Source organism: Mesoplodon bidens, assembly GCF_964165515.1.
Source record: "Mesoplodon bidens genome assembly, contig: HAP1_SCAFFOLD_659, whole genome shotgun sequence".
In the NCBI taxonomy this organism is placed as follows: Eukaryota; Metazoa; Chordata; class Mammalia; order Artiodactyla; family Ziphiidae; genus Mesoplodon; species Mesoplodon bidens.
The window spans coordinates 26,748-40,958 of NW_027672588.1; the positions used below are offsets into that span (position 1 = coordinate 26,748).

The 14,211-nt window shown below is 47.9% G+C and overlaps 2 long non-coding RNA genes across 2 annotated transcripts in view; both read right to left on the reverse strand.

Moving 5' to 3' along the window:
- Positions 1-2,868: 2,868 nt before the first annotated feature.
- LOC308609941 lies at positions 2,869-9,574 on the reverse strand. Its single transcript, XR_014014371.1, has 2 exons — positions 8,086-9,574; positions 2,869-3,762 (listed from the first exon to the last, which is right to left on the reverse strand). It is a non-coding gene; the product is annotated as an uncharacterized lncRNA (long non-coding RNA).
- Positions 9,575-9,755: 181 nt separating this feature from the next.
- LOC308609942 overlaps positions 9,756-14,211 on the reverse strand; it is a 57,286-nt gene continuing 52,830 nt past the window's right edge. Inside the window, exon 5 of the long non-coding RNA XR_014014372.1 lies at positions 9,756-9,780. This is a non-coding gene — a long non-coding RNA (uncharacterized lncRNA). The remainder of the gene's footprint in view (positions 9,781-14,211) is intronic.

The window sequence follows — 14,211 nt, forward strand, 5'->3', positions numbered from 1 at the left end:
CACAGCCTCGTCTATGCAGCAAGAAAGCAGGGACTTAACCAAGGTCGCCCCACTGACTGGGCCCTTTTGAGCCCCCCTCCTCCCGTATGGAAGAGAAAGCCATGATGCTTTAAAGCAGAGCCAGTGGAAACCCAAGGCCCACCTCCCTCTTCTGGGGTTTCAGAGCTGTGAAGGAGGTGAAGGGGCAGAGGTGAGCGAGGTGTCTCACGCTGCCGTCTGGGGGATGAGGGCGAGGTGAGCTCTGCTCTCAGAGAGCCCCACTTAAGTGAGAGAGCTGGTCCCCACTCTTGGAGGAGTGCCCAGCCTGGGGCACCAAGACTGAATACACAACAAAGTAGGCAACAGGCAAAAGAGCAGGGTGCGGCCCACCTTCGCAGAGGGGCACAGGGGTCTAGTGTGGAGGGCTCAGTGAGCACCGAGGAGATGGGAGATACTGCTGCTTAGGGCAGGCAGAGGAGGCTCAGTTAGCAGGAGCCTTACAGGTGGGTTGCCTTTCAGTCCCTCGGCCCGCTAGCCCTGCAGGGCAATCATCAGGAGGTCATCAGAATTTTATTCAAAGTTGGCACTTGCAGCTGGACACCCTGTCTTGCATGGCGTAAGGGTCCCCTGTGGATAAGGTCACCAAGCTCCTTGGCTTCCAGTTCTTTCCTGTCTCCAGCAGGCCTCTGGGTGCCTCCTCTTCTTTACCCGGACGCCTTCCCACTGCAATGGGGGAAAGGAAGAGACACAGCTCACAGCCCAGGAGGCGTGCCGGTCTGGTCCAGTCTTGACTGGAGCAGGCTTTGGTGTGGGACTCAAGAGGCTCACTCAAGGCGGTGCTTGGGTCAGCATCCCAGAGATCCCAGGTTGTCAGCAGCTGGGCTGCGCATAGTTCCTGGGGAAGAATCCAGACCCCTCTGAGCCGATGCCCTCACAGAAGCCATCGGAGTAGTGGCGGGTGATGCAGATAATGGTGCCCTCAGAGAAGGAGAGTTCATTGTCCTTCTGGCGGGTGTATGGGTACAGTGTCATTACTGCAGGGCGGGAGGCGAGGGGTGCCATGAGACGTGCCTCCTGCCCCGCCACAGGGATGCTTGTGCCCACATACTGGACTCCAGGGGGCAATGTGGGGAGTGGGGCAGGAGATGCCTTCTTCAAAGCCCCAGGACTCCTCCCCAGCTGAGCTAATACTCAGTATCAGGCCAGCTGCTTCCCTCCTCTGTGGGGGTGCGGTGGCGTGGAATAAAAGGCTCCACAAGTGTGACACAAGCCATCCCCTCCACTCCAAGAAACTTCAGTGTTTGAGAGCAGGGCCCCAGGATGTACCCATGTTTTGTAATCTGCTTTCAGCCCCCGTTCATCCTGGTCTTTCCACAATGTCTCTGGCAGGTGCTGGAGGTATTGCTCAGTAGGTGCTCTAGTAGGTGCTCAGTAAATACAGCAACATTGAACAGTGTAGACTTGGCCGAGTGAGCCTTCAGCAAGTCACTTAGTTTAACCTCTCAGGCTCAGCTTCGTCTGTTAAATTGGAGTGTGAAGATCCTAGGAGGTTAAGTAAAAGTGAGAAAATGGATGAGAAGCTTCGACTCTGGGGTCTGGTATAAAGCAGGGGCTAAATTATGTTAAAACCCCCCACATAACATTTGCCATTTAAATCATTTTGAGCATACAGTTCTATGGCATTAATTACATTCACGTTGTACAAATATTCTCAGCATCCACCTCCGGAAGTTATTTTCCCTATGGAAAATTCTGTATCAGTTTCTCTAAATTTTTGCCAACATTTGTTATTTTTAGCTTTCTTGATTGTAGGCTTTCTAGTGTGTGGAGGGGTCGGCGTTGTGGTGTTAACTTGCATTTCATCACGACTAATGACGATTAACATCTCTTCATGTGCTTGCTGACCATTTGTATGTCTTATCTGGAGAAGGGTCTTTTGAAGCCCTTTTTCCATTTAAAACATTGGGTTGTTTGCCGAGTCCTGCCAGGCGCTCCTCCTGGCGGCGTTGGTGTCGGTGAGTCCAGCCTGGAGCCGTCTCCGCGCTGCAGGGGCCCGCGCCCGGGGGCATCGCTAGCTGCCTCTCAGGAGAGGAGACGCCCGCCCCCCGGCGCCCGTGCCTGGAGCGCCGAGATCGTGCTGCGCCGCGCGGACGCGGCGCCGGCGGGGCGGGTCTTGCTAGGCATTGGGTGCGGGTCACCTGAGCGCGGCGGCGGTTTGCGCCCCTCTCCCGGAGGAGAATGTCCTGCAAGTGGGCGTTCCGGCGCCTGTGCCTGGAGCGCCGTGATTGTGCTGCGCCGCGCGGACGCGGCGCCGCCGGGGCGGGTCTTGCTCGGCATTGGCTGTGGGTCACCTGAGCGCGGCGGTGGTCTGCGCGCCTCTGCCGGAAGAGAGTGTCTTGGAAGTGGGCGTCCCGGCCAGAGCGCACCTGGCGCGGGGCGTCCTCGGGGCTCCTCGCCGTCAGCACCACGCGAGCTGGCGGGGGTCTAGGAAGCCAGCGCTCGGCGGCTGGGAACGACCCGTCCCGTGGGTCCCTGGCACCCCAGCGGCATCCGAGCGCGGAGCGGAGGGCTGCGGACCGCAGGTAAGGGGACGGGGGTTGGTGGGGGTGGGTGGAGGAAGGAACGAGGAATTACACCAGAGCTGTTTGGTACAGGGGCAGAAACAGAAAACTCAGACGTACCCCTGCAGAGGCCATGGGAGTTAAGTTGTAAATGCTGCTGGCTTTCAGTAGCCGGCAGCCATTCTCTTCCTGTAGCTGATGGGATACAAAGCTCTACTGGGTTGTTCTTTGCACGGGATAGTCTTGTTTTGCAGAAATTCAGCTCAGAGCCATCCTTGATGTGTAAGTGTAAGGTCGGATCTTAACAAACGGCATCGCGAAACAGAGGAAAGCTTCAAGTGAGCTTTATTAGGGGGCGCTCCCGGGCGAGGTTCACTGGTCCGAGAGAAAGGGACCAGAGAAGTCGCCCCCGGGCGAGGGCTGGGCAAGATTTTGTAGGGGAAGAAGGGAAAGGGGTGTGGTGAATCTGGGAGGGCGCAGGGAATTCCTTATCTGGTGGTCTCTTCGGGTGTCGTGGCACTATCTGGTGCCGGTTACATCAGTCTTGGGACCGCTAGTCCCGTCCCTCGAAAGGCGGGAAGGCTGGGCCGGGTGGAAAGCCCCCAGGTCAGTTCCTGGAACTGGGTGGTCCGGAATGTCTCCAGGTCAGTTTCTGGAACTGGGTGGTCCGGAGAGTTTCGGTCTGATGCAACCTGTGAATCTGATTGCGTCCCCCTGCCTCTGGCCAGTTGGCCTTACATCCCGACATCTTTGGTGTAATGGGGCGGCGTTCCGATCTCTGGCTACTTCATGCTGAATGGGGGCGTCGAAAGGGGAGTCGGGCGACCAGAGGTCCGAGGCTTAGGGGAGACCAGTGGGGGTTTCTGTAGGAAGTAAGGTGTAAGGACCGAGGAACATTTGGTTTGTGGCCACCCGAGAGACTTCCTCCATGCGCCGGCGAAGGAACCTAAGAAAACGGGGGGCAAACATGAGCAAGATACAGATGAGAATTAAGGGGCCTCAGATTGGTGTTAGCCAGGTATAGAGGGTGGATCGCCACCAATCGGGAATTGGGGAGGCGGACTGTTGGTGTTTGCGTTGGAGTTCTTCTCTTAAGCGATGGAGGGCGTTTACAGCAGCATTCCTCCTGTAGGAAGAAGCAGGTACCTCCTTTGTCGGCCGTCAGGAGATCCAGGGCTCATCGATTCTGGAGAGCGACTCGGGCTATGGAGGTGATTTGGCACTGGAGAGAGGAGATGGAGGCGGCGGAGCCTTCAATGGCTAGCTGGAGCTTATGTTCTAAGTCGCGGGATGTTGAAACACTGTGTTAGAGCTCCCCCCCGCCCCCCGAGGCCTGCAGCGACCAGGGAGGAGGCGAGAGAGATGCCTGCGACCAGAGGAAGATAGCTCTTTTTTGTCGGGTAAGGGGCGGCGTGATTAGCGAGGAAAATTCGGCTTGGCTATACAGTGTGAGTTGTGGGACGAGAGTAACGGGGATACATGGGAAGGGGGAGGAAGAATTGATCTCTTTTGTGAGGGAACCATTGCACCACAAAAACATGCCTGGTGGTGCTTCAATTGATGTGTTTACCGTGAGGGATGTGTTGCAAAGAAACCCGGTATCAGCTAGATTTGGGTGGCTGCCGTAACAGATGGTGAGATTTTTTTTTTTTCATTTCTAACTAGTCAATTTATTAATAGAAGACTTTATAATCTTTCTAATGATAAAACTTTGTTTCTTGACTTCTGAGAGTTTTAGTTCTTCCTTATTCCCCCTATCCATTTCCCCCTCCTCCTTTCTTCACAAGTTCCACTGGTGAGATTTTTTTGAATCAAGGAATATGGGGACTTTTAACGGGGAAAAAGGTGGGTTTGGGGATGTGTAGGAAGTAGAATTGAAGGGTTGGTCGAGTGGGACAGCAGCCAAGGGTGGCCGGCCAAGCGAGGCACATAGAAAGCAGTCGGAGATGTTACCTATTCCTGTGTGGTTGAGTATCTGCAGTGTTTGTTTGGTCAGTTCGGCTGCTGCTGCTAGGGCCCGAAGGCATGGTTGCCATCCCCGAATGGTTGGGTGTAGCTGTTTGGATAGGTAAGCCACGGGGCGGTAGGAAGGCTCAACAGGCTGGGCAAGGAGTCCAGTGGCTATTCCAGCCCGTTCATCTACAAAAAGGTGAAAAGGTTGGTTTTGGTTGGGCAGAGAAAGGGGAGAAGATATCAGAGCATTACAGAGGGTGAGAAAGGCCTGTCGAACGGCGGAAGGAGAGGTGAGGGGTCCTTGAGGAGTTTCTTTAGCGGCTAGATATAAGGGTTTAGCGAGGAGAGCAAAGTTAGGGATCCAGTGTCGGAAAAATCCTATAAGGCCCAAAAAAGAATTTGTTCCGCTGTTTCCGGAGGCTGGAGTTCACGGATAATCCGGGTGCGATCGGCTGTTAGACCTTTGGTGGTGGGGGTAAGGTGGAGCCCCAGGTAGGTTACAGAAGATACAGATAACTGAGCCTTGGCTGGAGACCCGATAACCACGAGAGCCAAGGTAATTGAGGAGATCTGCAGTTTGTTGTCTTGAGAGGCTGAGATGGGCTACAAAGGAGGAGGTCATCTACATATTGAAGGAGTGTGCTGGGGGTACCGGAGCAGGAAGTGAGGTCCTGTGCCAGCGCCTGACCGAAGAGGTGAGGACTCTCGTGGAAGCCCTGGGGAAGAACTGTCCAGGTGAGCTGACTGGAAGTATGAGTATCCGGATCCGTCCAGGTAAAGGTGAAGAGGAAATACGAGTCAGGATGTAGGGGGATAGTGAAAAAGGCATCTTTGAGATCTAGAACCGTAAAGTGGGTTGTGGATGGGGGGATATGGGAGAGCAAGATGTATGGGTTTGGTACTACTGGGTGGAGAGGGATTATGGCTTCATTGATTAGGAGGTGGTCCTGGACTAGGCGATAATCCCCAGAGGCCTTGCGGACAGGCAGGATGGGGGTGTTTCAGGGAGTCAGTGGGGATAAGGAGTCCCTGGTTTAGGAGTCTGGTGATAATAGGTTGTAGGCCCCTAAGGTGAGTCTCAGAGATGGGAAATTGGGGCCTTGATGGAAATTTGGAGAGGTCCTTTAGGCGGATGAGGACGGGGGAATGGTGTGTTGCTATTATGGGCTTAGAAGCATCCTAGACATGGGGATTGATTGGGTTCCGTGTGATTGGAAGAGGGGGATAGGAGGGGGAGGGTTCTAGAGACAGGCCGAGAAGAGGAAGCAGGAGTTGGGAGGAGGGGACCTTAGGGTCAAATCTATCCAGCTGGAGGGAGGCCCCTAAGTGGAAAAGGACATCTCGGCCTAGCAAGGGAACTGGGCAGGATGGTATGACTAAGAAGGAATGAGTAAAAGGGAGTCCTTCGATATGACATGGGAGTGGACCGGTCTGGAGTGGGAAGGATGGTTTGCCATCAATACCCATGACCGAGATCTGGGAAGGAGAAACTGGCTCGGAATAAGTAGGCAGGACCGAATAGGTAGCCCCCGTGTCCCCCAGAAATGAGATGGGCTTACCCGCTACCTGTAGCGTTACCCTGGGCTCGGTGAGGGTGATGGGGGTCTTCGAGTCCGGGTGCTGTCAGTCGTCAGCCAATCCCAGCAGTTCGAGTGGTAATGCCATTGGGTCGGCCTGCCCCCCCACGTGGAGACGCTGAGGGAGGGCCAGTCGTAAGGCAGTCACTCTTCCAGTGGCCCGTTAACCCGCAGCTGGGACAGGGCTTAGAAGGAGGTCGGGGATGGGGACATTGGCGAGCCCAGTGGCCTTTTCCGCATTTGAAGCAGGCCCCCGGCGGGGTTGCCTTTTGCAGACCCCATGGATGCTGTGATACATGGGAGATGGCCGGCCTTAGGGCGGCTACAAGAGGTTGGGTTTGGAGGGCCACCTTCTGGTGCATCCGAGCCTGTCAGCTGGATCCTGCCAAATCCTCACGGTAGTGTAGACTTTAAAGGCCATCTTTACCAGATCTCGAATAGGGGTTTGAGGGCCATCTTCTGCCCGTTTTAATTTCTTTCGGATGTCTGGGGCTGATTGGGTGATAAAATGGGTGGCTAGGACCGCTGCCCCTGCCGGGGTGTCGGGATCCAGCTGGGTGTAGAAAGTTAAGGCCGCTGTAAGGAGATAGAGAAAGATAGAGAAAGATAGCTGGATTTTCGTTAGGTTCTTGGATTATCTCTTTAGTTTTTCAAAATTGACTACCTTATGAGCAGCAGCCTGCATGCCAGCCAGGAGGCACTGGATCATGAGGTCGTGTTTATGACGGCCATCTTGGCCATCCTGATAAGTCCAGCCTGGATTGGTACCAGGTACAGCAGTCACTCCGACAGGCATGGAGTTGTCAGTAAGGTGAACCTGATCTGCATGATTTCGGGCAGCAGTTTGAATTCTCTTTCCCTCTCATCAGGGGTCAGAGTAGAAGATAGGATCACAGAGATATCGTAACAGGTTAGATCGTAAGCTTGAGAGAGGTAGCAATATTATTTGATGTAGCGGGAAGAGTCCGCCGAAAAGGAGCCTAATCGCGTTTCTATTTGAGAGAGAACTTGGAGGGAAAAGGGAACATGAACTGTAACTAATCCTTCCGCTCCTTCTACCTCCCTCAGAGGGCAGAGGAGATTTGGATCTTGGGAGTCGGGAGAGCGTGTATGTGCACTAATTGGCGAAGCAAGAGGCAAGGGAGGAGAAACCGTTGAGGGAGGCGGGGGAGCGGTTGGATGGGCCGGAGCGGCTGTGGGATGAGGAGGGACCGCTTCAGGGTTGGGTGGAGGCTGGAGAGGAGCTCTGGAGGAGGGAGAGGTGAGAGATTCGGGTGGGTCGCCTAGTGGAGAGGAGTCATCATCAAAGGAAATTAGGGGCTTGGATGTAGGAGATGCCTGTTTGGCAGGAAAGATCTGGGAAGTGGAACAATCGACGTAGAGGGAGGGGCGGGAGCATAAATACCAGAAGGCCTGAACATAGGGGACCTCGGATCATTTGCCCATCCTGCGGCAGTAATTATCTAGATCACGGAGGATGTTAAAATTGAAAGTCCCTTCAGGAGGCCATTTGGATTGACTGTCTAGAGAATATTGTGGCCTGGCCACAGTGGAATAGAAAATAAGCCGTCGGCAACGGAGAACTTGGGAGAAACCGAGGGCTGTAAAATTGGCTAGGAGACACCCCAGGGGTGTCTTAGAATCTGGTTTCGATTCTGAGGTTCCCATGACCCCCAGTCTGTCCCTGAGTGAATGGAGGAGGAGAGAGGCGTGCCTGGTCTCAGTCTCCAATTCACGGCAGGTCGGAGAGCAGTCAGGTGATTGGGACGTCTCCACAGTTCCATAGACCTCACTTGCTATATGGTCGGTCTTTTGATATATGTATTTAATAGGTATTTGTACATGTATGGTAACCCTAATCTTAATTTTTCCATTCACCCCACCTATCCTTTTAGATAAGCATACTTCTAAGTCTGTGAGTGTCTTTCTCTGTGAAAATATGTTCATTTGTGTTAGTTATTAGTTAACACCTATAAGTGATATCATAGGATATAGGTTTTTGCTTTCTGACTTACCTCATGTTCTGTGATTATCTCCAAGCTCATCTATGGTGCTTCAAATAGCAGTGTTTCATTGTTTTCCATGGCTAATATTCTGTTGTATAAATAGACCACTTCTTCTTTATCTGTTCATCTGTTGATGGACATTTTGGTTGCTTCACTGTCTTGGCTATTGTGAATAAGGCTGCAGTGCAGATTTTGCAGCCCGGGTCTTCTCGATTCAGGTCTCAGGTGAGAGGCCCAGTGGTGTGACTGCTGGATTGAATGGTACCTCAATTTTTATTTTAATTGCAGCTCCCTTCTGTTCTCATTATTGGCTGTTACCACTTTACATTTCACCAGAAGCTAGAGGGTACAGTGTTCTCTAAAACCCCTTCAATATTTATTGTTTGTAGTCTTTTTGCTGATGGCCAGTTGAGTGGTGTGAGTTGAAACCTTTTTGTAGATTAGATTTGCACGAGTCTAATAATTACTGAGGTTGGGCTTTTATCCATTTTCCTTTTTTTAAAAGAGTGAGCCAAATTAACCTCTTCATATTATTTTCTTGAAAAATTTGCAGTTTTGAATTTTTTTGGCCATTCCCTACCTCCGCACAGTTGTTTAGGGCAGGTGTCCTTTACAGCCCTGAGTCCTTGTGAATGTTAAGTGACCATTAGCTGTGGGTTTAAAGTTGCTCTTGTGGGAAACGGCCACAAGGCGGCAGCATTTCTACATTTCCAACTCTGGGTTTTTGGGCAACAGAGCTTTCCTGGAAATCGTGTTAGTAAGCTGCAAATTAGAGTGGAATGTGCCAGCGAAAAGCCCCAAGAGTTTATATCTCCTAAATTATTGTTTGTTTTTTATATTTAATTTTTATTAATTATCAGAGCAAATTTGATAAAAATGTAGATTCTCCTAGGTGTACAGTCTCCGGTTCATCCTATCAATGTATCTGTCTATTCCTCTTTGGATCCTTTCCCGTGTATGTTATTATAGAGTGTTGAGTAGACCTCTCTTCGTATTCCATAGGTATTGTGTGATTATATATTTCATATGTATTAGTACATGTCTGTTAACCCCCATATCCTAATTCATACATTCCTTACACCTTTCCATTTGGTTAAACATAATTTGGTTTTCTGAATCTATGTGTGTCTTCTCTTGGAAATTATTTCATGGGTATCAATTTTTAGGTAACACCTATAAGTGATGTCATAGGATGTCTGTCTTTCGGTTTCTTTCTTACTTCAAGTTGGGTGATTATCTGTAGATCCTTCTATAGTGGTGCCAACAGCACTGTTCCATGCTTTTTCATGGCTAATATTCCATTGTGTACATGGACGACTTCTTCTTGGTGCATTTTTCTGTTGATGGACATTTTGGTTTCTTCCAGGTCTTGGGATGGTACATGTTGCTGCAGTGCAGGATTGCCAGCCTGTGTCTTTTTGATTCTGGTCTACTCAGGTGATAGGCCCATGAGTGGGCCTACCAGATCACATGGTAACTCCATTTTTACCCTTAAACGCACCTCCACTCTGTTCTCACTACTGGCTGTTACCAGGTTACATCCCACCAGCAGCTAAAGGGTACAGAGTTCTCTAAAACCCCTTCAGCATTTATTCTTTTAGACTTTTTTTGCTGATAATCATTCTGACGGCTGTGAGGTGAACGTTTTCGTACACTGGATTTGCATGGCTTTATTAATTTCTGATGTTCAGCTTTTTTCCATTCCTGTTTTTTTAACAAAAAAAGAAAGAAAGAAAAAGAAACAGAACACAAATGTGCGTAAAATATGCCTCTTGAAACTGTCGGTTTGAAATATGGACGTCTTTTGAATTTTTTGGTCTATATATGACCCCAGGATTTGTTTTCAGGGCAGGTGTCATTTACAGGCCTGCAATGATTTTGAATATCAACTGACCATTAGCGCTGGGATTAAAGCTGCTGTTGTGTGAAACGGCCACAAGGTGGCAGCATTTCTCCCATACCAAATCTGGTTACTAGGGCAGCAGAGCCTCAATGGAAGTCGTGTTCTAGGTTGTAATTTAGAATGGAATATCCCGGGAGAAAGCTCCTTAAGTTTGTCTCACAACTTCTTGTTCGTTTTTTTAATATAATTTTTATTTTTTATCACAGCAAGTTTGATTTCAATATTTGGCTTGTTCTAGGTGTGCAAGATGTCGTTCTTGTACACATAAACATACGTGTATTCTTCCTGGGATCGTTGCCCATGTACGTTACGACAGAATGTTGAGTACTCTTCTCTTGGTATTCTGTAGGTCTTTGGTGATTATATATTTCACCTGTGTTTGTATACGTCTGTTAACCCCAATATCCTAATGTATCCAATCCACACAAATTTCCATTGGTGAAACATAAGTTTGTTGAATGAATCTGTGATTGCCCTTCTCTGTGGAGATATCTTCACTGGTATCAATTTATAGGTAACACCTATAAGTGATATCATACGATATGTGTATTTCCCTTTCTGATTTACTACATGTTGTGTGATTACCTCTAGACTCATCTACGGTGCTGCAAATGGCATTGTGTCCTTTTTTTCCTTGGCTAATATTCCGTCTGTACATGTACCAGTTAGTCTTTTTCCACTCATCTGTTGATGGACTTTTTGGTTGCTTCCATGCCTTGGCTATTGTAATGCTGCGGCAATGCACATATGCCTGCCTGTGTCTTTCCAATTATGTCTTCTTAGGTTATAGGCCCAGGGGTGGGCCTGCTGAATCATACGGTAGCAAAATGTTTACCTTGTAAAGGCACCTCCATTCTGTTCTCATTAGTGGCTCTTACCAGGTTACGTCCCACTTAAAGTTGAGGGTATGCACTTCTCCACAACACCTTCAGCATTTATTGTTTGTAGATTTTTGCTGATGTTTATTCTGACTAGTGTGTTCTGATACCTGTTTGTGGTTGGATTTGCATGTGTCTCATAATCCCTTGAAATTGAGCTTTCTGGCATGTCCTTTTATTCTTCAAACTGTGAGTACAGCTTACCTCTTCAAATTGTTTTCGTGACGTATGTGTGATATTTAGAAATATTATGGCCATTACCTCCCTCAAGACATTTTGAGGGCAGGTTTCATTTACAGCCCTCCAGTACTGGTGCATATGAAGTGACCCTGAGCACAGGTTTTAAAGATGCTGTTGCAGGTCAAGGCCAGAGGGCGGCAGCATTTCTGCTTTTGCCAATCTGGTAACTAGGGAAAAAGATCTTCCTGGCAGTGGTGTTCCTCGGTTATAAATTAGAGTGGAATGTGCCTGGATAAACCCCCAAAAGCTGATGTCTCCTTACCTATGTTTGTTTTCTAAATTGAATTTATATTTTTTTTTATTGGAGTCATATTCCATTGTGTACATGGACCACTTCTTTCTGCATTCCTCTGTTGATGGACATTTTCGTAGCTTGCAAGTGTTGGCTATGGTAAATATTGTTGGAGTGCAAGATTGCCAGCCTGTGTCTATTTTTTTTTTTTTTTGCGGTACGTGGGCATCTCTCTGCCGTGGCCCCTCCCATTGCAGAGCACAGGCTCCGGACACACAGGCCCAGCAGCCATAGCTCACGGGACCAGCCACTCCACGGCATGTGGGATTTTCCTGAAACAGGGCATGAACCCGTGTCCCTTGCATCGCCGGTGGACTGTCAACCAGTGTGCCTCCAGTGAAGCCCAGCCTGTGTCTTTTTGATTCTCATCCTCTCAGGTGATAGGCCCAGCAGTGGGTTTGCCTGATTGAATGGTAGCTCAGTATTTACCTTTTCAAGGCACCTCCTTTGTGTTTTCCTTACTGGCTCTTACCATGTCCCACGTTGAACCAAGGGTAGGCATTTCTCGACAACCCCTTCAGCATTTATTGTTTGCAGAATTTTTGCTGATGGCCATTCTGACTGGTGTGAGCTGATAGGATTTTTGTAATTTGGATTTACATGTCTTTAATTATTCCTAATGTTCAGCATTTGTCCACACCTTTTTTTTAACATCTTTATTGCAGTATAATTGCTTTACAATGGTGTGTTAGTTTCTGCTTTATAACAAAGTGAATCAGCTGTACATATACATATATCCCCATATCTCCTCCCTCTTGCATCTCCCTCCCTCCCACCCTCCCTATCCCAACACTCTAGGTGGTCACAAAGCACCGAGCTGATCTCCCTGTGCTACGTGGATGCTTCCCACTAGCTATCTGTTTTACATATGGTTAAGGACACGGGTAGGGGGAAGGGTAAGCTGGGACAAAGTGAGAGAGTTGCATGGACTTATATATACTACCATATGTCCACACCTTTTAAAATTTCTGTTAAAAAGTGAAAAAAAAAACCGGAGAGTACAATTAACCACCTGAAATTGTCTTCTTGTAAGGTTGCCGTCAAAATTGAATTTTTTGGTGAATTTTCGACCCCAGGATTGTTTTTTAGGGCAGGTGTCATTCACAGGCCTGTAATGAGTGTGAATATTTAGTGACCATTATTAGCACTGGGTTTAAAGCTGCTGTTGTGGGAAACGGCCACAAGGCGGCAGCATTTTTCCATTCCCAAATCTGGTTACTAGGGCAGCAGAGCCTTTCTGGAAGTCCTGTGCCTAGGTTGTAAATTAAAATGGAATGTGCCAGGAGAAACCCCCATAAGTTTATCTTACATTAATTCTTGTTCGTTGTTTTAGTTTTTTAATCAGGATAATGATTAGAATATTGTTTGTCCTAGGTGTACACAATCTGGTTCATTTGTGCATTTTATATATATATATATATATATATATATATATATATATATGTATATATGTATATATATATATATATATATTCCCGTACAGAGCCAATTCCCATGTAAATTATTGCAGAGTGTTCCATAGACCTCCCTTGCTATATGGTCGGTACACGTATGGTAACCCTAATCTTAATTTTTCCATTCACCCCACCATTCCTTTTAGATAAGCATAGTTTATTTTCTAAGTCTGTGAGTGTCTTCCTCTGTGGAAATATATTCATTTGTGTCAGTTGTTAGATAACGCCTATAAGTGGTATCATAGGATATGTCTTTTGCTTTCCGACTTACCTCATGTTCTGTGATTATCTACAGGATCAACTATGGTGCCTCAAAGAGCAGTGTTTCATTGTTTTCCATGGCAAATATTCCATTTTGTACATGGACCACTCCTTCTTTTTCCACTCATCTGGTGACGGACATTTTGGTTACCTCCATGTCTTGGTTATTGTGAAAATTCCTGTAGTGCGGTTGTTGAAGCCTGTGCCTTCTCGACTCTGGACTTCTCAGGTGAGAGGCTCAGCAGTGGGCCTGCTGAATGGAATGGTGGCTCAATTTTTACGTTTAAACGCAGCTCCTTTCTCTTCTCATTATTTGCTGTTACCACTTTACATCTCACCAGAAGCTACAGGGTACAGTGTTCTCTAAAACCCCTTCAGCATTTATTGCTTGTAGACTTTTTGCTGATGGTAGTTGACATGTGTGAGTTGAAAATTTTTGGAGGTTAGACTTGCATGAGTCTTAATAATTCCTGATGTTGAGCTTTTATCCATTTTCCTCTTTTTTGAAAATGAGTAAAACTTACCCCTCCATACTATCTCCTTGAAAATATGCCAGTTTTGAATTTTTTTGGCCACTCCCTACCTCCGCACAATTGTTTAGGGCAGGTGTCCTTTACAGCCCTGAGTCCTTGTGAATGTTAAGTGACCATTAGCTGTGGGTTTAAAGTTGCTCTTGTGGGAAACGGCCACAAGGCAGCAGCATTTCTACATTTCCAACTCTGGGTTTTTGGGCAACAGAGCTTTCCTGGAAATCGTGTTAGTAAGCTGCAAATTAGAGTGGAATGTGCCAGCGAAAAGCCCCAAGAGTTTATATCTCCTAAATTATTGTTTGTTTTTTAAATTTAATTTTTATTATCAGAGCAAATTTGATAAAAATGTAGATTCTCCTAGGTGTACAGTCTCCGGTTCATCCTATCAATGTATCTGTCTATTCCTCTTTGGATCCTTTCCCGTGTATGTTATTATAGAGTGTTGAGTAGACCTCTCTTCGTATTCCATAGGTATTGTGTGATTATATATTTCATATGTATTAGTACATGTCTGTTAACCCCCATATCCTAATTCATACATTCCTTACACCTTTCCATTTGGTTAAACATAATTTGG